Source organism: Symphalangus syndactylus, chromosome 5 (genome assembly GCF_028878055.3).
Source record: "Symphalangus syndactylus isolate Jambi chromosome 5, NHGRI_mSymSyn1-v2.1_pri, whole genome shotgun sequence".
Lineage (NCBI taxonomy): Eukaryota > Metazoa > Chordata > Mammalia > Primates > Hylobatidae > Symphalangus > Symphalangus syndactylus.
In genome coordinates this window covers 114,036,680-114,061,510 of record NC_072427.2, presented here as the reverse complement: position 1 = coordinate 114,061,510, position 24,831 = coordinate 114,036,680, and the positions used below count along the sequence as shown (strand labels likewise).

The 24,831-nt window shown below is 37.5% G+C and overlaps 1 long non-coding RNA gene across 2 annotated transcripts in view; it reads right to left on the bottom strand.

Moving 5' to 3' along the window:
* Window positions 1–24,831, bottom strand: part of LOC134736843 (uncharacterized) — a 75,945-nt gene that overhangs the window by 14,869 nt on the left and 36,245 nt on the right. Inside the window, exons 3-6 of one of the 2 annotated variants that reach the window (XR_010121226.1) lie at window positions 17,134–17,185; window positions 11,890–11,924; window positions 11,427–11,556; window positions 6,536–6,576 (exon numbers count right to left, since the gene is read on the bottom strand). This is a non-coding gene — a long non-coding RNA (uncharacterized lncRNA). The remainder of the gene's footprint in view (window positions 1–6,535; window positions 6,577–11,426; window positions 11,557–11,889; window positions 11,925–17,133; window positions 17,186–24,831) is intronic. The other variant, XR_010121227.1, reaches the window with a different exon arrangement.

Here is a 24,831-nt window from a genome sequence, read left to right as displayed (position 1 = left end):
TGCAGTGAAGAATCTGTCCAACTCCTCTATTTGAAACCAACTTCTAGGCCTATCTTCTGGCCACTTCCTTTTCTTTTTCCAGCCATGTCTTGAAGTGACAAGGAAAAAGTAACAGATTACAAAATATCAGACACTTCAAATCTATTATTCCCTTTTATTTTTTATCACGAGCTACTGAAAAACATTTTCTCTCTGTGGGTAGTAAAGGTGAACAGCTAAATATCTGACTCCAGCATCAGATCTAACCCCAAAGCCTCATCATTATATTAAAATGAGAGAGTTTATGAGACAAGTTTAATTGGGCAAATAAAGAGCCTGTTAAAAGAAAGCAAGTATTAACCATCAACCATTTTGTCTTAGGCAACAAAAAATGTTTACAGCTACTCCTCAGCTATAGAACCCATCATGCCATAAGAGACATTACATGCTAATAAGGAGACGCTTTGGTGCAACTGTTATCTCTCTATGTGATTAAAAAATGCTTGAGGTAAAGTCACTTACCAAGGTTTTCCTACACTATAGCCCTTGGGAAATCATTTTTTAAAAGTTAAATAAGATAAAGTAGATTGAAGGAAATCACTGTTTCAAAATGTAAACGCGTGACATTTAGCATCTGCATTTTTTTAATGAGTGAGAATTATGTTTCACAATGTTCTGTTAATGCTGTTATGCAGATTAGTACAGACCTGGAGACTGAGAGAAATAAGGCATAGCCTAAAGAAATGAATCAGAAACCAGTTAAAACAAACTGTCAGGTTTAGTCTACGAGGCCCACTGCCCCCAAACATGCTCTTATTAAGAATGAAGACATGCACGTAATCATGTTTTTCAGGACTTTTATTTAACTTCACTATAAGACAGTTATTAAGTAAGATTAATCCTGACTTTGGAGTAAAAACAAAGTGCTGAAAGCTCAATTTTAGGATAAAAAGTCGGCCAGGTGGGGTGGCTCATACCTGTAATCTCAGCACTTTGGGAGGCCGAGGCAGGCGGATCACCTGATGTCAGGAGTTTGAGACTAGCCTGGCCAACATGATGAAACCCTGTTTCTACTAAAAATACAAAAATTAACTGGGTGTGGTGGCAGGTGCCTATAATCCCAGCTACTTGGGAGCTGAGGCAGGAGAATTGCTTGAACCAAGGAGGCAGAGGTTGTGGTGAGCCAAGATCATGCCACTTCACTCCAGCCTGGGCAAAAGAGCGAAACTCCATCTCAAAAAAAGAAAAAAAAGTTGAGCAACAAATAATATTAGGACCATAACTTACCCCTAATCTTCAGATATGTTAACTGACAATTTGAGGCCTGAAATGTTATGTTCAATCTTAGTCTTAAAGTTATCAATTAGAAAATGGAAACATGTACTTCAATAGAATTATACTTTGCTGTCTTCTACTTCCCACTCCCCAGTAAATGAAGCAATTATCTAATAGTTCTGTAGTTCCATTAGAAGGCATGGTCAGGACTGGCGTTTTCTGTATCATAAAACTAGGAAGAGGCTGTATTGGTATAGTCCTAGCAGATGCTGAAGATGCTAACTACATAGACTGTTTGCAACAGCTGAGTGATCCTTTGATCAAATGATCAAATTAAGCATGTCTGATTCAAGCTAAGAGTGCAGGAGGGCTTCAAAAGGAATTTTCTCCTGAGATTTCGAAAGTCTTAGGGCATATACTTAAGGGCAGGGAGGAGAATAAAGCAGTTGTCTTTTTACCTTACTTGTTCACTCTTGTGGAATAAGTTGAAGAAACTGGGCATGCTTATCCTGAAGAAGAGCTGGCTCTGTGGGAACATGATGCTGCTGTCAATTATTTGTAGGACTGTTTAGTGGAAGAGAGAGTAGACTCTTCCATATACAGCACCAAGAGATAAGACAAGGATGAGTTACAGAGAGATGGAGTTCTGAACATGAAAAAGATGATCCTGCCAGCCTGAAATGTATGCCTACATTGGAGATAGTGATCTCATCATCACCAGAGGCGACCAGGTATAGCCTAAAGAGCCATTTATTGGATAGTGAGAAAATGAAATTCAAGTCTTGTGAGGTTGGGGTGGATAGATCTATTGATGACTCATGAGATTTTTTTTTTTTCTAACTGTAATAGTCTTGACTTCTTTGAAGAGTAAAGTGCTAGGCAGAGAACTTCCACTTCCAGCCATGATGGAGTAGCTAGTACTGGACTAGTACTTCTGATGTAAACAATATTAAAAGTGAAAAAATTTTATGAAAGATAACTATTTCTAGACTTTGGGAAAAAAATTGCAAGACTATAGTCTCTGAAAGAAAGGAAACAAATGAGATGAGCCCTGTCATTTCCCCAGGTTTCTGCTTGGAGGCATGTTCCAGACTGGTGCATGGAAGTGGAAAACATTTCAGAACAGAGTGATCTCTTTGAATCAAAGAAACATTGTTCAGAACTTGGGAAGGATTCGTTGTCTAGAATTTGTAGGGCTGAATGAAAAGAAGGGAATTATTCAGATAAAGATGCCCAGAAATCTTAGCATTTTCCAGAGACTCAAGAGAGCCCCTGTGCAGATTTCTGAGCATCTTACAAAGTAGAACAAATAACTCCTGGAGATAGACAAAGTATTGAGTAATAATAAACTGGATAACTACTGAAATCCATAGACCAGAAGACTGGCAGACATTCAAGTTCCAACCATCCAGAGTTAAGTGAGCTCACTCAGTATGCTGGGCATCCAGTAGCAATCCCAAGAAGCTCTTGTATTAAGCTCACTAAACTTGTCTTTTAGTAAAAACTAAAAGAGAGAAGTGTCTGAACGTAGAGAGGGAAGAAGCAGCTGGACATTGGAGACTATAGTTGGAAAGGAGTTTGGCCAGGGATGGCTGAACTCCAGGTAAAGACCACCTGGCCACTCCATCCCCTTTCCAGCTCCCCATCCCACTGAGAGCCACTTCCACTGCTCAACAAAATGCTTTGCATTAACCACCCTCCAATCTGTTTGCACAACCTCATTCTTCCTGGACACCAGACAAGGACCCAGGTGCAGATGAAAGAGGCTGTCACACTGACTCTCCACTGAGCTGTTTAACACTCAGGCCATCCACGGACAGCAAAGCTAAAGGAGTGTACTGTAACACACACCCTCTGGGGCCCAAGGGTTCGTGGGCAACCCCTACATGCTGCCACAGGCTGGTATGGGGTTTTGTTCCTGCCAGCATCCAAAGGCACTCTCCCTGGCTCCTGCACCCGCTCACCTGCATGCTCCCCCTCCCACAAAGGGTTTGAGTGCTGTGGACTGAGTAAGTGAGCCACCCCTTTACAACTCCTGCATAGGGGTCAAGGGAATTATTCTGCTTCAGTATGATCCAGCAGTCCCACTTCTGGGTACATACCCGAAGGATTTGAAATCACTATGTCAGAGATATATCTGCACTTCCACGTTTATTGCAGCACTACTCATAGCCAACTTATAGAATCAACCCAGGCATCCATACTAATAGATTGATTTTAACATGTGGTATATACACACAATGGAATACTAGTCAGCATTTAAAGAAGAGGGAAATTATATCATTTATGACAAAATGGATGAACTTGGAGGATATTATGCTAAGTGAAATAAGCCAGACACAGAAAGATAAACACTACATACTCTCACTTATATGTGAAAGCTTAAAAAAAAAAAAAAAAAAAAAAGAGAAAGAACACATAAAAGCCGAGAGCAGAATGATGGTTACCAGAAGCTAGGATTTGTGGGGTGGGGGTTAGATGGGGAAAAGGAAATTATATCATTAAGAAATAGAACTCAAAAGCTGAAAGATAAAATATCAGAAGAAAAAAATATTCCTAGATAGGCTAAGATACAGTATATATGTGGCAAGAGAAAAGATGAGGGAACTTGATGATATAAGCCAAGCAAATAGAAAAAAATGTAGGCTAAGTGGTCATGGACACCTGTAATTCCAGCTACATGGGAGGCTAAGGTGGAAGGATTGCTTGAGCCCAGGATTTCAAGGCTGCAGTAAGCTTTGATTGCACCAGTGCACCAAAGCCTAGTTGACAGAGTGAGAACCCCAATTCTAAAAAATAAAAAGTAGTATATAACAATCAAAGCAGAGCTTCACTGACCTGTAAGATGATATGAAACAGCCTATAAGATGATATGAAACAGCCTATAAGATGATATGAAACAGTCTATAAGATGATATGAAACAGTCTACAAGATGATATGAAACAGTCTATAAGATGATATGAAACAGTCTATAAGATGATATGAAACAGTCTATAGATAATATGAAACAGTCTATAAGATGATATGAAACAGTCTATAAGATGATATGAGACAGTCTATACGATGATATGAGACAGCCTATAAGATGATATGAGACAGCCTATAAGATGATATGAGACAGCCTATAAGATGATATGAGACAGCCTGTAAGATGATATGAGACAGCCTATAAGATGATATGAGACAGACTATAAGATGATATGAGACAGCCTATAAGATGATGTGAATCAGTCTATAAGATGATATGAGACAGTCTATAAGAAGATATGAAACAGTCTATAAGATGATATGAAACAGTCTATAAGATGAAACCATCTATAAGATAATATGAAACAGTCTGTAAGATGATATGAAACAGTCTAACAGTCACGTCATTGGCTCCCATGAAGACCACAGAAGTCAGAAAATGTATTTAAAGGAATACTGAGTCAGACATTCTTTGTATTTAATGAAAGCTATCCACATACAGATCCAAAAGGTCAATAAAGTTCAAGAAAAGAAGCCCAAGAAAAACCACAAAACATATTGTAATCAAATTTATAAAAAACAATGATTAAGAGAAAATCTTAAAAGCAGCCAGAGAAAAAGAGACAGGTTACAAAGAGGAAGAAAAAAGACATTGTTTCTCATCAGAAACAATGCAAAATAAACTACAATGAATTGACATTTTTGACCTGTTGAAAGGAAAAATAATTACTATTGAATACTATATCCAGTAAAAATATTCTCCAAAAATGAAAGCAAAACAAGAAATTTTCAAAAAAAGAGCAGAAAGAATTCTAAATAACTCATGGGTCAGAAGAAATATTATCAGTGAAATTAGAAAATATTTGGAACTAGATGATAATGAAAGCACAACATACACACTTCATGAAATAAAAACGATACTTAGAGGTAAATTTATGATTTTAATGCCTATAGGTTAGTAAAAAAGAAAGGTATAAATTATATAAGCTTCCAGCTTAAGTTAAAAAAAGTAGAGCAAAGAAAACTAGAGTAATGAAGGAAGTAATAAAGAAAACAACAGAAGTCAAAGATATAGAAAAGGAATATAATAGAGTAAGTAATTAAAAGCAAAATTTGGTTCTCTGCAAAGATCAATCAAGTTAGCAAATGGACTGCAGAGGGCAAACAAACTTTAGCTATACTAACCAAGAAAATTAAGAGAAAACACAAGTTGCCAATATCAGTAATGCAAGAAAGGAAGTCACAAAAACTACTATACACATGCAAAGTATAATAAGGTAACATTATGAACAAATTTATTGCCAACAAACCTCCATTAAGAGAAATGTTAAAATTCTTCAGGCTGAAGGAAGGTGATAACAGATGGAAAACCAGATCTTCCCAATGAAGAGAAGAGCACCAGAAAAGTTAAATATGCTTGTAGATATAAAAGACATTTTTCATGCTCTTAAAATTTCTCTGAAAGATAATTACTATAACAAGATCAAATAGCACAAATAAGAGAAAATATCCAACCTAAGGGGAAATGACATTAAAGAGAAATGAAATAAATGGAGTGGTAGGCCGCATTCATGGATAGGATGACTCAATATTAATTCTACAAGAAATTAATGCATAAATAGAAAGCATTTTAAATACAGTTGGCCCTCTGTGGTCCATGGGTTCAGCATCCATGCATTCAACCAACTGTGGATATAAAATATTTGGAAAAAAATGGATAGTTGCCTCTGTACTAAACATGTACAAACTTTTTTTCTTGTCATTATTCCCTAAACATACAGCAAAATAACTATTTACATGGAATTTACATTGTATTAGGCACTATTGGTAATCTAGAGATACTTGCAAGTATATGGAAGGATGAGTGTAGGTTCTATACAAATACTACTATATCATTTTATATAAAGGACTTGAGCATTCATGAATGTTGGTACCTTCAGGGATTCCTGCAACCAATCTCTGCCAATACCAAAGGATGACTGTAAAAATCCTAACAAGGACTTTCATGTCCTGACAAGCTTATTATAAAATTTACATGAAAGGCAAAGTATAGCCAGAAAACTGACATAAATTTTCCACCAGATATGAAGGTTTATTACAAAGCAATAAAATGTACTGCCTCATAATTTTAAGACAGGTAAAGACAAAGAGGCCAATACAACAGGATAGAAAGTCCATAAATAGAACCATAAATAAAGAAAATTTGAAATAAAGCAGAGTGTCCTTTTAGAACAGTATGGGAAGTATGGACTATTAAATATAAGTTGGGAAAATTGGTTATTCATATAGAGAAACATTAAATTCTACACCTACCTTCCACCATGCAAAAAAGTCAATTCCAGATGTATCCAAAACTTAAAAGGGAAAAGAAACAGTGTAAAATCTCAGTAGAAAATAACAGAGATTAGTTTAAAACCTCAAAGAGAATAAAAAAAGGAAAAGAAACAAAGAAAAGCCTCAAAGAATGGTTTTTCTGTTTCTATTTTCTATAAACATTTTATATTATTTATAAGTTTTAAAAATGATTTCAACTTTTAGGTTTCTGGGTACATGTGCTGGTCTGCTACATGAGTATATTGCATAATGCCGAAGTTAGGATAGGAATGATCCCATCATCAGGTAGTGACCATAGTATCCAATAGTTTTTCAAATCTTGCTCCACTTCCTCCTTCCTCTCTCTAGTAGTCCCCAGTGTGTATTATTGCCATCTTTATGTTCATGAGTACCCAGTGTTTAGCTTCCTCTTATAAGTGAGAGCATGCAGTATTTGGTTTACAGTTCCTATATTAATTCGATCAGGAAAATGGCCTCCAGCTGCATCTATGTTGCTGCAAAGGACTTGATTTCATTCCTTTTTATGGCTGTGTAGTATTTCATGGTGTATGTATATCACATTTTCTGTATTCAATGCATCTGTTAAATCAAGTTTAGTCTAAAACTGCCTCCTTACATATTTTAAGTTCGGCCTAAATGTTTCTCTGTACATCATAAACTGTAACCTAAATTGAATTATAAATAGACTGTAACCTACTCTTGTGCCAATCACCGAGTTTTGACCAAAGATGGCCAACTATTCAAAACTTGTTCAAATAAGGCAAACGCTGAGCTGTAACCAATCCGTCTGTTTCTGTACCTAACTTCCATGTTCTGTAGATCACTTTCCTTTCTCTGTCCATAAATCTTATTCCACTACGTGGCTGCACTGGAGTCTCTGAGCCTACTGTGGCTCACCAGGCTTCTTGATTCACAAATGATTCTTTCTCAATTAAACTCTTTTACATTTAACTTGGCTAAAGTTTTTCTTTTAACACACTGTTGATGAGCACCTGGATTGAGTCCATGTCTTTGCTATTGTGAATAGTGCTGTGATGAACATACGAGTGCATGTGTGTTTGGTAAAACAATTTATTTTCTTTTGAATATACACCCATTAATGAGATTGTTGGGTCAAATGGTAGTTCTAAGTTCTTTGAGATATTCCCTAACTGCCTTCCACAGTGGCTGAATTAATTTACATTTCCACTGATAGTGTATAAGCTATCCCTTTTCTCCACAGCCTTGACATGTTGTTTTTGACATTTTAATACAAGCCAACTGACTAGTGTGAGATGGTATCTCGTTGTAATTTTGATTTGTATTTCTTTGATGATTAGTGATATTAACAACGTTTCATATGTCTGTTGTCTGCTTTCATGTCTTCTTTGGAGAAGTATCTGTTCATGTCTTTTGCCCCCGTTTTTTTTTTTTTTTTTTTTGAGACAGAGTCTTGCTCTGTCAGCTAGGCTGGAGTGCAGTGGCGTGATCTTGGCTCACTGCAACCTCTGCCTCCCGGGCTCAAGCAATTCTCCTGCCTCAGCCTCCCAAGTAGCTGGGATTACAGGTGTGTGCCACCACACCCGGCTAATTTTTGTATTTTTAGTAGAGACAGGGTTTCACCATGTTGGCCAGGTTGGTCTCGAACTCCTGACCTCAGGTAATCCACCTGCCTCGGCCTCCCAAAATGCTGGGATTACAGGCGTGTGCCACCATGCCCAGCTGTCTTTTGCCCATTTTTTAATGGAGTTATTTGTTATTTTGCTTGTTGAATTAAGTTCCTTATAGATTCTAGATATTAGATGTTTGTTGGATGTATAGTTTGTGAATATTTTCTCCCATTCTGTAGATTGTCTGTTTACTCTGGTGATAGTTTCTTTTGCTGTGCAGAAGCTCTTTAGTTTAATTAGGTCCCACTTGTCAATTGCTTTTTTTTTTGAAAGAGGGTCTCACTCTGTTGCCCATGCTAGAGTGCAATGTTGCAAACATGGCTCACCACAGCCTCAACTTTCTGGGCTCAAGTTGTCCTCCCACCTCAGCCTCCCAAGTAGCTGGGACCACAGGCATGCACTACCATGCCTAGCTAATTGTTTTCACTTTTTATAGAGACAGGGACTCACAATTGCTTTTGAGGACTTAATCATAAATTCTTTCCTAAGGCCAACATCCAGATGGCTGTTTCCCAGACGTTCCTCCAGGATTCTTATAGTTTGAGGTCTTACATTTAAATCTTTAATCCATCTTGAGTGAATTTCATTATATAGTAAAAGGTAGAAGTCCGGTTTCATTCCCCTGCATATGACTAGCCAGCTATCCCTGTACTATTTATTGAATAGGAAGTCCTTTCCCCATTGCTTATTTTTGTTGATTTTCTTGAAGATCAGATGGCTGTACATGTGTGGCTTTATTTCTGGATTCTCTATTCTGTTTCATTTGTCTATGTTTCCAGCTTTGTTCTTTTTACTTAAGATTGCTTTGGTTTTTCAGACTCTTTTTTGGTTCCATATGAATTTTAGTATTTTTTTTTTCTAGTTCTGTGAAAAATGACATTGGTAGCTTGATAGCACTAACATTGAATCTGCAGATTGCTTTGGACAGTATAGACATTTTAAAGATATTGATTCTTCCAATCCATGAGCATGGAATGTTTTTCCATTTCTTTGTGTTATCTATGATTTTTTTTTAAAGCAGTGTCTTGTAGTTCTCCTTGTAGAGCTCTGTCACCTCCTTGGTTAGATGTATTCCTAGGCATTTTTTTTTGTACATGGCTATATGGTAAATGAGATTGTGTTCCTGATTTGACTCTCAGCTTGAACGTTATCAGTGTATCGAAATGCTAATGAGTTTTGTACATTAATTTTGTGTCCTAAAACTTCACTGAAGTCATTTATTAGTTCTAAGTGACTTTTGGTGGAGTCTCTACATTTTCTAGGTATAGAATTATACAGTCAGTGAAGAGAGATATTTTGACTTTTTTCCTATTTGGATGATCTTTATTTCTTTCTCTTGACTGATTGCTCTAGCTAGGACTCACAGAAGGATTTTTAAATAAGATGCAAAAAAAGCACAAGCCATGAAAGCAAAGATTAATAACCTATTTGTATTAAACTATACTTTTGTTCATTTAGAAACTAAAATTGAAACCAAAAACTGGTAAAAAAAAAAAAATCAAAAAAAAGGAACAAAAATTCCCAGTGAACATACCAACAAATGACTGGCATCCAGAATATTCGGAGAACTACAAATTAATAAGGGAAATACAAGTAAGTATCTAAACAAGCATTTTGCAGAAGTGGAGAACAAGAAAATAGGAACTAAACATTGGGTACTCACGGACATAAAGACCCATCGGTTGGAAAACCACCTTGTGGGCGTTATACTCACTATCTGCGTGACAGGATCCATACCCCATTCTCAGCCTCATGCAGTGTAATCACATAAACTGCACATGTACTCCCTGAATCTAAAAATTGAAATTATAGAAAAGAAAAGAAAAAATTTTTAAAAAGCCACAATGTCAATCCATTTTACAGCCATCATTCGGGCAAAAATTATGGACTTGTGAAAATATGGTGCAATCTCACGTATGTTTATTGCAGCACTATTCACAATAGCAAAGACTTGGAACCAACCCAAATGTCCAACAACGATAGACTGGATTAAGAAAATGTGGCACATATACACCATGGAATACTATGCAGCCATAAAAAATGATGAGTTCGTGTCCTTTGTAGGGACATGGATGAAATTGGAAAACATCATTCTCAGTAAACTATCGCAGGGACAAAAAACCAAACACCACACGTTCTCACTCATAGGTGGGAATTGAACAATGAGAACTCATGGACACAGGAAGGGGAACATCACACTCCGGGGACTGTTGTGGGGTTGGGGGAGGGGGGAGGGACAGCATTAGGAGATATACCTAATGCTAAATGACGAGTTAATGGGTGCAGCAAAACAACATGGCACATGGATACATATGTAACAAACCTGCACATTGTGCACATGTACCCTAAAACCTAAAGTATAATAAAAAAAAAAAAAAAGAAAGAAAATATGGTGCAATCTGAGCTCTCGTTGGCTGCTGGTGGGGTGCAAACCACTAGGTATGTATTGGGAGAACGGTTTGGTGGTCTCTATAACATTTCAAAACATATAGTAAAATTACATGATAGCCACAAAAATAAGAGTCTCCTTAGAAGAAATATATGTAAAACAAAAGGCAAAAGGAAAACTTAAGCTAAAAAGAGCAAAAATGTTGAAACAGAAAAAATAAAGCAAAATGATAACCTTAATTTGAGGAACATATGAATGACTTAATTAAATTGATGATTATAATGCACAATGAAGATATAGTACAAATTATCACTTGCCAATAACATAGATTCAAATTAGTAAAGCAAAATCTATTAGAAAAAAATTTTTTTAATATAACTTTTTCAGTTGGGAAACATTAACAAATATCAACAGACGTTGTGATCAAATATGCCAAAACTAACACGGCAAATTTGACTAGCAGAATTCTTGAGCACCAGTTCATGGATATATTGAATTTTCTACTTTAAAAATTGAACATGCATTTTTCCAACATCCATTAAAATTTTATGAAATTTAATAATATATTATGTGTCAAAGAGCACCTTAATTAAGTTCAGAATATAAACAAGGAAGATCTAAAGTAAAACTAAGACAACACTGAAGTATGGCACAAGATACAAAATTTACATAAAAATCAATAATTTCCATAAATAGACTAAATCATTGGAGAATGTTAGGAAAAATCTCTTATAATTCTGCCCTTCCCTTCCAATACTTAGAAATAAACTTAACAAGAAATGGGCAAAACATATATGATGAAAACTTGAAGGCACTTCTGATAAAGACTCACCAAATGGAATGAGATGTCTGTCCTTGGATAGGATTATGCAGCTTCATAAAGATATCAATTTTTTTCAGTTTCATGTATAAATTTAGTGCAATTCCAATATAAATAACTGTTCATTTGTTTGCTTGTTTTTCTGGAATAAGATAAGTTGTTTTGAAGATTGAATGAAAAAAATAAACATGCAAGAATAGCTTGAAAATCCCTTAAGAAGAAGAGGAATAAAGGGGAACTAGCCCTACTAGACATTAAAATATACTATTAAGTTCTGTTTTCAAAGTGTGATACTGGGATATAATAGACAGACATACCAATGAAACACAATAGAGAGCCTAGGAACAAGCCGAAGTGCATATGGAAACTTAGCATATGTAAGACATCAAATCACTGAGGCAGACATGGACATTTAATAATGAATTTGGCCCAACTGGATAATCATTTGGAAAAAAAAAGAAAATTGGATTCATACCTCACGTAATGCATCAGAAAGAACTCCAAATGGATCTGAAATGTAAGTATAAACAATGAGAGAGATATGTACAAGAGGAAAACATGGGCACATTTTTTATAAGCTTAGAGTGAGGAAAGCCTTCGTAATTAGACTCAAAATCCAGTTGCAATAATAATAACAAGAAAAAGATTGGTAAATTTTACTGAATAGAAACAAATTGCATGACAAATAAACTATAGTAAAATATAAAGAAAATAACACTGTGATAAAATAGTTGAGGTTTCATGGATAAAACGCCAATTTCCTGGATGCATAAAGAATTCTTTACTGTCAAAGGGAGGAAATGCCAAAATCTGACAGAAGAAATGGCCTTTAAAAAACACGGGGAAAGCACTCAACTTCACTCATATTCAAAGAAATGCTAAGTAAAGCTACCGTGTGATACAATTTCTTACCTATTATCTTGTTTGGCACCAATTAAAAAGCTTAAGAACCTCTGTCAGTGAAGCTTTGGAGAAACAGGCACTCACAAATTGCTGGTGCGCGTGCAAAATGATACAATCCCTATGGAAGGGAAGTGGCAGTGTCCAACAAAACTCCACACACATTTATCCTTTGGTGCAACAATCCACTTTTAGGAATATGTCTGAAGATACACTCCCACAAATAACAAAACCAAGTTACACATGCATCATTATTTATAATAGCAATATGTAGAAAACGGCCCAAATAACCATTTATGGGACACTGAGTACACTGCAGAGCCATAAAACAAGGTACTGTGAAATCACAGAGAGAGAGAGAAAGAAATCAACTGATACAAAGGTTTTTTACAAAAATATGTGGACCAAAAGCAAAACACGGGGTACTATGCTTCCATTTTTTTGGGTAAGAAAGACAAGGTAATAAGAATATCTATATATTTGCTTATGTTTTCTAAAAGAAACGCAGAAAGAATAAGCAATAAATTAAAGAAAATAGATGGAAATGTGGGGAAGGGAGAATTCAGATATGGATAGAGATATAGATAGAGAAAAAGAGAGAGAGAGAAAGACTAGATATTTATCAAGGATTGAACCAGCCTTAGTTTGTCATGGTATTATTTTTCCACCATAATGCTTTTTGTTTAATTTGCTATTTTCTGACCATGATTCTCAAATTGCTAATTATCTAGGCTCCTGATTTCTGGCCTGTGTTCCCAACAACCATAGGACACTTTTCTTTTTATTTGGACTTTAAATATAAGGTTGTAACATTTATTCTTTTCAAGTTGAATTATCCGCAAAATGACCAAAGCAATTCTCCCTTTTATTTTCAGCTCTTTTTCCTGCAGCTTTATAAGTGTTGAGAAACACAGACTTTCTCCTGTTGTGATGTAAAGAAACCTAAAATAGATGTTTTTCAAACCTAGCTATGTTGTGACGGGGGAGAAGCAGGGAGCACCTATATTTTTTGTTCGGTGGTGATAAAAAAAACTAATACTGAATTGTTGGCTAGGAGACAACATAACTCATTTCCTTTTTTTCCTATGAATATTCCATGAATATTTCCACATACCCATGGCAAAATGCACTTGGAAATGATCAGTAAATCCAGATATTTGTATGTAAGCTCAAATAATTTTTACTAACTGCTTACATTCTGCAGGCACACTAGCTGTGACAAATTGATGGTCTGGTAGGAAGTATTCTGGGGGAACTTTAAGACTGCTGTCAGAGACAAGGCCTGAATACAGGATTTTTGACAAATATCCCTTAGCCAGAAAAGGGTGATCAACAGTTTATGTGGTGAGCAGATTCTTAATATTATTAAATTTTTCTCTACCAAGAAACATCTCATGGGGGAAAAATAATGGGCTCTCTGATATGGTTTGGATGTTTGTCCCCTGAAATCTCATGTTGAAATGTAATCTCCAATGTTGGAGGTGGGGCCTGGTGGGAGGTGTTTGGATCATGGGGGCTGATGCCTCGTGAATGGCTTGGTGCCATCCTCTTGGTAATACATGAGCTCTCATTGACACAGATCTCATTGTTTAAAAGCATGTGGGACCTCTCTCTTCTCTCTCCCTTATTCCTGCTTTTGCAGTGTGGCACCTGCTCCTGCTTCACCTTCCACCATGAGTAAAATCTCCCTGAGACCTCCCAAGAAGCCGGGCAGATGCAGGCACCACGTGTGAACAGCCTGCAGAGCTGTAAGCCAGTTAAACCTTTCTTTCTTTCTTTCTTTCTTTCTTTCTTTCTTTCTTTCTTTCTTTCTTTCTTTCTTTCTTTCTTTCTTTCTTTTTCTTTCTTTCTTTCTTTCTTTCTTTCTTTCTTTCTTTCTTTCTTTCTCTTTCTTTCTCTTTCTCTTTCTTTCTTTCTTCTCTTTCTTTCTTTCTTTCTTTCTCTTTCTTCCTTTCTCTCTCTTTCTTTCTTTCTTTCTTTCTTTCTTTCTTTCTTTCTTTCTTTCTTTCTTTCTTTCTTTCTTTCTTCTTTCTTTTTGTTAAGAAATTACCCAGTCTCAGGTATTTCTTTATAGTAATGCAAGAATGGACTAACATAGTCTCCAAACCCTTTAACAAAGTCCTACGTGGTATGGCTCTGCCTATCTCTCTGACACTATCTTCTATCATGCTTTCCTTTGGTCAGTGTGCTCTGGCATGACCGTTTTCTCAAATACATCACGCTAATTCATGGTCGGGCACAGTGGCTCTTACCTGTAATCCCAGAACTTTGGGAGGCTGAGGCGGGTGGGTCTCTTGAGGCTAGTAGTTCAAGACCAGCCTGGCCCACATGGCAAAACCCGATCTCTACTAAAAATACAAAAATTAGCCAGGCGTGGTGGTGCATGTCTGTAATCCCAGCTACTTGGGAGGCTGAGGCATGAGAATTGCTTGAACCTGGGAGGCGGAGGTTGCAGTGATCTGAGATGGCAACACTGCACTCCAGCTTGGGTGACAGAGTAAGACTCTCAGAAAACAAAACAAAACAAGACCAAAAAAAAAATCACCTTAATTCCAACCTCAGGCCTGAGCAACAGGTATTTCCTTTGCCTGAAAACCTCTTCTCACAGACCCTCACGTGGCTGGAGACTGCCGATTCAAGTGGCAGCTTGAAAGCCTTCACCTTAGAAGCTACCTCATCCCACATCCAGTTACTCTATCACATTTTGTTTTTTCAACTTTCTTATCACTATTTGAATTATCTTATTTATGCATTTATTTCCTGTTTAAATCCACTTGGGCTGCTACAGCAAAAACACCATAAACTGGGTAGCTTATAAAAATCAGAAATTTGTTTCATATAGTCCTCAATGTTGAGAAGTCCAAGATCAGAGAACTAGCATGGTGGGTGTTGGTGAGGGCCCACTTTCTTCATAGATGGATGTCTTCTCACTGTCACTTCATATGTTGGAAGGGACTACAGTGCTAGCTTTCCCAGGCCTCTTTTACAGGACACAAATTCCATTCATAAGGGCACTTCCCTGCCAAGTCCTCATCTCCTAATACTATCATCTTGGGAATTAGAATTTTAACAACACTGAATTTTGGAAGGACACAAACTTTCAGACCATAGGATCTTCTTATCTATTTTTGACTGGTCCTATTAGATGTCAGCTCCATGGGCATAAGAATCAGACCCATCTTCTTTGCTGTTGGCTAATATGTTGACCTCTAGAGTAGCACAAAGAAGTCTCAGCTCATACTATACAGTAAGCACTCGTTGAATGTATGACTGAATGCATCACAAAATACCAGTCTTTATAAAGGTCTGCAGTAGATAGAATAATATACCCCCTTGGGATGTTTACGCCTTAATCCATGGAACCTGTGAATATGTCATTTTACATGGCAAAAGGTACTTCGCAGATGTAATTATATTTTGGGAAATATTATCCTGGATTATCCAAGTACATCCACTCTAATTACAAGGGCTCTTATCAGAGAAAGGCATGAGAGTCAGAGTTGGAGAGAGACTGGAAAATGCTATGCTGTTGGCTCCAATGGTTGAAGAAGTGGTCATGAGCCAAGGAATGCAAAGAGCCGGTAAAGGCAACTGGACAAGATGAATCCTCCAGAGGAATGCAGCCTTGTTATTACCTTGATTTTAGCCAAGACCTGTGTCACACTTTTGACCTCCAAATCTACAATATAAATATGTATGCTATTTTGAGCCACTAAATTTATGGTAATTTATTATAGCAGCAAGAGGAAACTAATACAAGTGCTATATTGGCTCTTCCCAGTGTATTAGCACCACGTCTACATTAGTGTATGTGCTAGGGTTCCCCAGAGAAACAGAATCATGAGGGCATCTCTCTCTCTCTCTCTCTCTCTGTGTGTGTGTGTGTGTGTGTGTGTATTACTTCTTTATATGTAGAGAGGGACAAAGAGAGAGAGGGACAAAGAGAGAGAGAGAAAAGGAGAGAGGGAGAAAGAAAGAGAGGGAGACACACCCAGAGAGAGAGAGAGAGAGAGAGAGAGAGAAAGACTGAAAGAGAGATATTTATTATTTATTTTAAGGAATTGGCTCACATGATTTTAGAGTCTGGCAAGTCCAAAAAATCTGCAAGGGTAGATTAGCAGGCTGGAAACCGATGGAAGAACTGATGTTACATTTCATGTTCAAATATAGTCTGGGGGAGGAATTCCCTCTTCCTAGAGGGACCTCACTCAGTCTTTTTCTCTTAAGGCCTTCAATTAACAGGATGAGGCCCACCCACATTACAGATGATTCTTTGCTTTACACACAGTCTACTGACTCAAATGCTAATGGGGTCTAAAAATAATACCTTCAAACAACATCTGGAAGAATATTTGACCAAATTTCTGGATATCATGGTCTAGCCATGTTGACATATCAAATTAACCATCAGAGCATGTCAAAGGGGTGCTACACAGCTACTATCATCTCAGACATTGTGTTGTTTACTGCTCAGATGTACATTTTTTTTTCTTCCAATTCTCAGGAACAAGAAGTATTCACAGGAACAAAGCCATAAATACAAGTTTTTTAGGCAATATTTTTCCTGCACTGTACCCTCTGCTGAGCTGGTTACAGCTAGACTAAACTATATGTTTTCTATCTCAGGGAATCTGGATTTATAGGTTTCTTCTCAAATGTGGAATGTGAGGAAACATGAGCAATCACCACCATTCTGTCCACACATTAACTAGATTCGTGTGATGGGTTTTGCTTGTTTGTTTGTTTCATGCTATTTAGAATAGGTTTACTTTTCTGGTAGCAAAATTATCTTGATTTGATTCAGAGAAACAAAACCTACAAGGCTTTACTCTGGTAGGAGTTTGAAGATACTGGTCGCCACCATAGGGAGTCTGAGAATGAAATAGACATAGAAGAAGCAGATCAATAGACCGTGCATTGTGCACAGCTGAAATCAAGTTCTACCTGAAGCCAATGCTGTCCCTGGACTTCTCGGTTATCTACATCAAAAAATTCCCCTTTTGCTTAAGCCAGATTGATTTGAGCTTTTTATCTTTTTCAAATAAAATAGCATTAAATGTATTAAAATTAACTTCTGGAATGTTGTATTACAAACTCTTGAACCTAGAATGTGAAATTTCTGAGAAGAGGAGATAAGTCACCAAAGGTTTCTGGTCAACATCTAAAATAATTATCAGGGCTCCTGACATACACCAAAATGAAGTGGGCTTCAAAAAAGGTGCAGCTCCCTGAAAGGACATCATCCTCAGTACCCAGCTCTTAAGTAGGACAATACTCAAGGGGGATCCTTCCACAGACCATAACCAGGAGCTATGGGGAAAAAAATGGAAATGGGCAATGATTTAAGAGGACAGAGCCAAGGTCAGCCCACATTGACTGACCAAAGGACTTTGTCTGGCCAGAGCAATGAGTCAACTTGCTCTCTCTCTTCAAACAAATACAACTCTAGATATATGTCATACATTACTTAAGTCTTTTTGATGTAAGTTGTCAGTCACCTCCAAAGATAAAAGTATTCCAACAAATATAAATCTCTTATCCTATGGGAGTAAATTTTGTTGGGATAAGTAAGAGAATGAAGTATTGTTGAACAAAACAAACTCTCTAACCTGCTTTTCTAACTGCCGTTATTCTTTGTAGTAGGAAATCTTAGTGGCTGCATCTGTCAAGATTTTTCCACTGGTGAGGACTTCACCTGTTCCAGCTCCTGATAAGATTGACTCCCAACGACTCTTCTTCATCACTTTCACTAGATGACAGTTTATGATAGGCCTTCTAGAAGTAGATGCTACCATACTAAAGGCTCTTTGCAGGAAATAATCTCTTTGGGTTTGTTTTTTAACCTGTAAGTTGTTCACTAAGAATGTTAAGAAACGAAGTTTTAATTAGTCTTAGAATTTTACAGCTGGAGGATTATTTAGCACTTATCTGATAATCCAATTAATGATTTACAGATGAGGTTCATTGAAAAAACATAAAAGGGGTATATCAATGAAGATGATGTTCAACTATAAATAATAAAGGCCCGGCATGCAGTAAGCTAAACAAGAGAAAAGCAGACATTTTATCATCTGGATAACATATGAAGACCTACAGTTTTGGTGGAGACTGCTTTTTGATTACGAGTAAGCATTCTACCCTACTGTCTTAAAAAAGTTCTTGGACATAGGAACCGATTGTCCAGTTGTACTACATTGCTTAGCTTCCCCAGCATTCAAGTGTGATCAAGAAGACTATGACGTTACCAAAATGATTTGAGCAGAAGTGATGGATGCTTTCATTCATTGATTATGTGCTTTGTTGTTCTCCTTGCTTCCTATTGGCTTCAAATGATAAAGGCTAAAGCAATCTAGAAGCCATGCATTGAGGATGGCAGTGTGCTCAGCCAGTCTGATTCTCTGGCTGATTTTGAGAACACAGTCTGCCTTTCCTAACTTGTTTGAACCATCATGTCAAGGGACTCTTTTTTTTTTTCCACAGAAGCATGACCTTTACTGTAATTAATAGTGTAATATTAATTACCTTCGATTGTAAAATCTTTTACAAAACTTTTACAAAGATTTTAGAATTGTGAAACCTTCATTTCTGTTTCTCTACTTTTCTTAGTTTCCATCAAAGACATTTCATGGTCCAAAATGCCTACAGAAGTGCCTGCCATTATATGTACATCTCAAGTAGCAGGAAGACGAAGGGACAAATACAAAAGAAATGATGCTTTTTAAAGAGACTTCCCAAAAGTACCTTGCTACACTTCAGTTTACATATTATTGGCAAGAGCATAGTCACTTGGCCTTATTTAGCTGCAAGGGAAATATATCTTTAACTGGGTGGCAAGATGCCCAGCTATAAAAATCAGTTTTACTGAGAGAGAGGGTGTCTATGGGGAATAAAATGGCATTTTCTTTTGTAAAGAGGAAATCAGTCTTTAATTTCTTATCAAAAGGAAAAGTTTTTGAAAAGCAGCAATGAAGTTCATTATAGACAATGAAGTTCATTATAGACGTGTCAGAAATGGAACTTTTTTTCAATCTGCACCATCACAGGGCCAAGATAAAATTTTTAGAATCTTCATTAAAATTTATACTTCTAGGAGTCATAAGCACCAGTTTCATTTCCAACATGTGCAATATTATAAAGTGGACCTGAATAGGCCGTAAAGTGGTTAGGAAGTCACTTAGGCCAAATGAAAGCTTTGAGCTTCTCCACATGGACAATGAAAATGAGAGGTGTTTACAAAGAGATTTTTGGGTTTTGTTTGACCTTAGTGAAGGGGAGTATGCAACCAAGACCATCACACAGAGCCATCCACCCTGCTTACAGTACTTTGTCTTGTTCTATGAGGATATATGCATGTCAAAATTTTGGCTTAGGTTATGTCCAGTTTTCTTATCCTCTTTCTTCTTCCTTAAGACCTTCTCTGGGGACTTTTCTTGACCTAATCTGGAAGGCCTAGCAAGGTCTTTTGCAAAACTAAGGCGATATTCAAGGTCTTCATATTGTCATCTTTCCTTAAACGTGATCACAAATTCTTAAGTGTGGCTTGTACACTCATCAGTTTTTTGTAGGTAAGGGAATATCTTCTATTAACATGACTTCTTATCTCTCATCATAAAAGGCAGAAGCATTGTAATTTTTTCATTTTAAATAGAACATTTAAATTTAAATAAAAAAGTTTAAATAGAAAATTTTCTTTATATGAGAATCATTTTCTTTATCTGTACAATGACTAATAAAAATATTTTCTGTAACAATTTCTTAACAGTCTCGAATGCAGCCTTTACTTTTATTTTGTCAATAATAATAACAGTTTTTCATGTATAGAGCTCCTGCAGGTGTTCCTCCAGCACTTTGCATTTTTCATCTCATTTAATCTTCACAAGAACCTCACAAAGCATATATTATTTAATCTATTTTATGGATAAGAAAACTGAGAATCGGAAAAAATGGATACTGAGATAAATCCTGTGTTACTGAAGTCTGACGTGCTCCTACAGACTTCTGTGTTCTTTGAGGCAGTAAGATGGCTTACACTGCTCTGTCCTGCCAAGTCCCTCTGGAATCCCTCTGGCTGCCCAGCTGTCCTTCTCAGCCCATGGCAACTCAGAGTGCAAAGCCATTGTTAATACCTAGTCTTTAATTTTATGTTACTGCAGATTTTAAACTCAGTTCCACTCCACTCCAGCCCACACATTACAGTCATCCTTTTTCCAACAAAGGAGTAAGTAAAGAGCATTCTTACCTGATTGCACCACCTCCCACCCCATGAGGTGCAAACCTCTTAGGCACAGCAGAAACAAACTATTCAGCTAAGTAAAGGGTAGCAGGCAACAACACTATTCTGTTTCCCAGGGCTACTTTCCATCCCATGCTGATGCCATATTCTAGAGCTGTCCTGGTAGAAGTATAAATTTTACTACCCCTTGGAGCTGCCATGAGAGCTTGTTAAACAAGACAGAAATTAACATTTTTATTCACTATGTCCTCCCTTTGGAAATGCCTTATGGCTGGCTTAGGCATTTTCCCTAGCAACCCATTCTCTATTTTAGGGAAATGGAAATAAAATGCTTGACATTTACTTCATAGAGCAATTCAGAATAATATTAAGGAAAATTTGGAGCCATTTCTCAAACTACTTGGAAGGAGCATGGAATGGACATAGTTCTCCCCTGAGGGATCCTAAAGCATGCTTTATCCTGACATTGGTAGAAGAGTAACGTGGCCACACTCTGTATTCCTCTAAGCAGAGATATCAGAAGGAGATAATCTGGAGAAGAAGAGAAAAAAACTGGTTAACATATAGCAAGAACACACATATTCTCTACTGATGATAAGCCTAATTTTTCTTAGGCCTTCGTCAACATTGGCCTGGTTTGGCTACCTTTTCTGGTGGTCTGAGAAACCGTTGACATTCAAATGACAACACTTTTCCTGGATAGAAAAGGGAGAAAGAAGCTCGGGATATTTTGAGTCAACTTAATTTATAAATTTGCAATAATACTAAGATTTTCTATTTTATTCAAGTGCAAAAATATTTCAAATTTTTTTTAAATTAAAGACTTAGAAAAATGAATGAGAGTTATCTAGACAGTATTGAGTAGATCACATATCAGGCTACTTTATGGCATTTAATAACAATTAGATGGAAATAAGCAACTTAACATCCCTACTTAGACACTTCATAGGCATTGCAAACATAATATGTCCAAAATCCAACTCATGACCTGCCCCACTATGTCTGCTATCCCCATTTCTGCCTCATTCCCTGCCATTGGTCTGGTTGTAGACCCAGAAAACTGGAAATCTCCCTTGATATCTTCCTCTTTCCCATTCCTGATATTTAAGCCATCATCAAGTTCTTTAATTTGAACTACAAAACTCTCCTGGAATTTACATACTTTCATCATTTCCACAGGCCAACCATAGGCGAAGGTGGTCACCTAGACTTCTATAGCATTCTGACTTTCTCTCGCCGTATTTTAAATTGATTATCCATACCACTGTCAAAATAACCTTTGAAAAATACAATTCTGGTTGTGTATTTTCTTTGCTTAAAATCCATCAAAGTTTCTCACTACTGTTGGGACAAATGTCAAGGTCTTGTCCTAGTCTTATGGCCCAGAAAGTCATGAAGACCTCACTTATCCCCAAAGGCTTCTCTTAAGCCAGTTTCCTGTTGGTTTCTTAGAGTGTTGTTTTTGTTTCTCTCTTTGTGTTTGTGTTTGAGTGTACACTAGTGTGTTTCTGTACTTTATAGACTTGCCATAGTAGGGATACAGAATTATTGTTTTTCTTTTTGCTCTAGATCTGTGTTTTGCCCCACTGGTTTTTGCCTCAATTCCAGAGAAGCCTTAACGTCCCTGAGAGTTAACAATCGCTTGACACCAATCTGATTAACAATCACTCCCTGGCACCCCGCCATGATCCTGCAGATCAATGATCCAGCAGCACCACTGTCCAGCCAAGTGGCACACAAGTCATTTTAGCTTCCTCTGTCCAGGGTTCGCCCTCCTAAGAAGCAACCTTTTTGCCTAGAGTGTTGGCTTCAGGAAAGTCTTACTAGTCATCGCAGTTGCAATTCCTGGGCTGGTTCTTGTTTCTGGGTGCTGAGGGCTGTTTCTCAAGTGTAATGGCCCTCAACCTGTTAAGGAATTCCCCTCCCCACTTTTTAATATCCTGTCATAAGATTAATAGTTCAAACGTGATGCCACATGCAAACAGCCTGATAGGATCTTACTTAATGGAAAGCAAGCAGAGACTTTCTTCTGTGAACATATGTCTTTTGAGAAATTCAAAGCAAATTGGAGATAACATGTAAAATATCTCGGGAAAAGAAAAAGTTCTAAATGAGAACATTTATCATCATCATAGATTCATGTGGGCTGTCAAGACACAATAAAGATTTTAACTCATTTTGTCACAGGCAGCCTTTTCCACGGGGACTTTCATTAACAATACTCCCTGCTTGACCTGTTTCTGCTCAGCCACATCTCCCACTGTGGAGGACAGGGTGTGAAATATATCTTTTCAAATGGATGTCATTGATTTTAATATACCTTTAATAATATTGCTGCTCAGTGTTTTAATTACTCATACTTATTGGTACTTCCGCCCTCAGGTGATTTTATCTAATAAATCTGGTAAGTACAGTAGACTCTGATACTCGGATATTAGATGAATAGCTCATGCTGTGGGGAGACCATTTCTTCTGTGGTGGACTCTGACACGGGTCAAAGGTGTGCCCTAAAGAGCCCGGAGAAGGGGAAGGCTTTTACATGCTCGGCAACAGCTGGACAGTCTTCTCTGCTCCAGGCAGCCACACCAGGAGAATCCTTGACAGTGCTGTTCGAATGAGTGCTTCATTTTGCAATCTCTGCCCAGTCTACCCTAATCACAATGTAGCACTCCTTCTTTGTGCTTTGCTGGCATTTAGTGCTTAACATTAGTATTCAGGTTTTCATATTTTATTCCAGTTAATCACATGTGTATGCATTTTTGTCTATTGTTTTGGGTTGAAGTGAGTTCCCCTAAAGTTCATATTTTGGGATTAACCCCCAGTACCTCAGAATATGACCTTATTTGGAAATAGGGATGTTGCAGATGTAATTAGTTAAGATGAGGTCATACTGGTGTAGGGTAGGCCCCGAATGGGGAAATTTGGACACAGATGCTCATACAGAGAAGACATTGTGAAGACTCAGGGTGCAGGGAGAACACCGTCTGCAAGCCATAGAGTGCCTGAGGCTACAGTTACTGAGGCTATAGCCTGAGAGTACCAGAAGCTACAAGAGGCCTGGAACAGAGTCTCCTTCACAGCTTTTAGAAGAAACCAACCCAACCAACACCTTGATTTTGGTTTCAGACTTTAAACCATCAAAACTATGAGACAATACATTTATGTTGTTCTAAGTCATGCATTTTGTTACTGCAGCCCTGGGAAAAAATAAACTCACTAAAGTATAGCTTCCTTATAGGCAAACATCTCATTTTACTCACCTTTGTGTACCTGAAATAGGGTCAACATAAGGTGGTTTGTTACTCAGTAAACGTTTATGGAAATTTATTATATGAGTGGTGAAGAATGAAGATGCAAAAAGTTCATTTGTTGTAGAGTAAGGAAGATGATAAGATGATGTACTCTTCCATTGCTTGGAAAGATGGGTTAGGAGGAAATGATGACCCAAGGAGTATATATTTTAGCAGGGATGGGCCGAGAAAGGTGGTTCAGATCTAAAGCCATAAGTAGCAAGCATTTATCTGAACATACCCCTGTGGGGTGCTGGGAAACATGATGAAGGCTGGCAAATAGGCTCAAAGAAATCACGCAAGACTGAGGGTTAGGACTCAGTCTGCATTTACTTAGCCCGGATTACAATGGGACAATAAACTCAAAAACACAGTGGAATGCCTTGAAGGAAAACTGAGTTCTTGCAAAAAACTGGAATGCAAATTACAGGCGGGACTATGGGACACAGAAAAAATTACTATCAAGCAACTGGAATTCCTCTGAAAGTCTCACGTATTTGAGACAAACAGGGAATACCTAGGAATTGTACCTGAAATTAACAGCCCTGGTGCTAAAGCCTTGGGGGACTGTTTAAGGATAGATCTGTCTTGAGATGGTCTTTAGAGAGTACTAGTTTTTATGTAGGATTATAGTACACTTGGCTACAGTCTGGGATAAAGTAACCTGACACGGTACCTCTATTTTTGGTATCAGTTCACATCTGATAGAAGTGAATAACTACAACTGTAAACCAGTGACTGGCTCAAGCAGAAACTGCAAAGTGGTTGCTGTTACTCTGCAAGCAGCTCATGAGCTTCTCTTCTAGGCCTATACATTTGGCCCACATTCCACTTTTTACGTTTGAGTTAGTTGCCAAAAATCGCCATTTGGAGGAGCATGGTTCAAGGTGTGGCTTCATTCCTTCGTGACTCTGTCTTGGCCCATGCTGCCTGTTATGTTCCTGATCCTCAGTTTAAAGGATGGCAGGGAGCAAAAAGATGAAACCCCTCTAGT